Here is a 1,642-nt window from a genome sequence, read left to right on the forward strand (position 1 = left end):
GACATCAAATCTGATGGTCGAAAAAAGGCCTAGGCTTGTAGCCAAAGGTTTCTCCAGGTTGAAGGAATCGACTTCAATGAAGTCTTCTCACCTGTAGTTCGTTTTGAGACAGTGCGAATGATGTTTGCACTATGCGCACTTGAAAACTGGCAAATTCATGCCGTTGATGTGCGAAATGCCTATTTATATGGCAATCTCGACGAAGAAATATATATGGAGCAACCTGAAGGCTTTAAAGAGCCAGGGCGCGAAAACATGGTTTTCCAGCTTCGCCGCGCGCTCTACGGACTTAAACAGGCAGGGTTAGCTTGGTGGAAAGCCCTCGACCGGTCCATGGCCGACCTAGGCTTTAAACGCCTTGTGTCAGACGCTGGTATATTCGTCTACAACAAAGATGGCAATTTCTGCATTGCCGTAGTCTATGTTGACGATGCCTTCTTTATGGGGCCCAAGAACTCTCCTACCGTCCTAAGGCTTAAAAGAGCTTTCATGGATAAGTGGGAGTGTAGAGAACTCGACGGCAAAGAGTTCTTGCGCATGCGTATCACTTGGAAAGGCAACTGTGTCCACCTTGACCAGCGAGCCTACTTAGATAAAATACTGCAGCGTTTTGGTATGGAGAATGCGCGAGTCGCACCCACGCCGCTGCCAACTGGCTATTTGCCTAAGACCAATGAAGCACCTGTTGATCCGGTTCTTAGGAACCGTTTCCAGACCGTCACCGGATCGTTGCTTTATCTAATGATTGGCACTCGACCAGACATCGCCTTTGCAGTGACCGCTCTTGCGCGACACTCGGCCAATCCCTCTGAGGATCATCTCGCCAAAGCCTTATACATTTGCCGCTACTTAGTCGGCACCAAGGATTATTCCTTGAAGTATGATGGCGGCTCGGGACTAGGCTTTTTGGCATGCACTGACTCTGATTGGGCTTCAGACCCTAATTCAAGACGGTCGATCACAGGATACTTCATAAAATTGGCTAACGGGATAGTCTCCTGGACTTCACGAGCACAGAAAACTGTTGCACTGTCGTCTACAGAAGCCGAGTATATGGCACTCTCTGATTGCAGTCGCCAAATGCTCTGGATACGAGCTTTGTTCATGGAGCTCGGGTATAGGTTTAACCGATTACCCATCTGCGGTGATAACCAAGGATCGATATTCATCGCATCCAATGCGGTTACTGAGCGCCGCTCCAAACATATTGATGTGCTATACCACTTCATTCGAGAGCACGTCAATAAGGAGCTTGAGCTGTTCTACATCGAAGGTTCTGAGAACCCCGCAGACATGTTCACCAAGAACTTAGGACATGAAAAGTTCCTCAAGTTCAGGTCACAACTGGGCCTAGTGTTCGGTTGAAACCGTCATCCTCCCTGTGGCTGCATTTTTGCGCCATATCCGCTTACGTGCCTACCGTTGCACTCAGCGAGGGGGAGTGTTGAATTGGCGCTCTACAGCCACCGATTCACAGGCGCTGGCACAGCCCGCCTTGACTGCCGTCCTCGGCACAGCTGTATCTATTTCTGACACAATAGGCTGTGCGTTGCTACGTTCCACAGCCTTCTTTATTGTTCTATAGCTTAGCATGTGATTGCACCGCATAGCCACTCTCTGTAGTATATATACAGGCCTGTCT

This window comes from Punctularia strigosozonata (genome assembly GCF_000264995.1).
Source record: "Punctularia strigosozonata HHB-11173 SS5 unplaced genomic scaffold PUNSTscaffold_1, whole genome shotgun sequence".
In the NCBI taxonomy this organism is placed as follows: domain Eukaryota; kingdom Fungi; phylum Basidiomycota; class Agaricomycetes; order Corticiales; family Punctulariaceae; genus Punctularia; species Punctularia strigosozonata.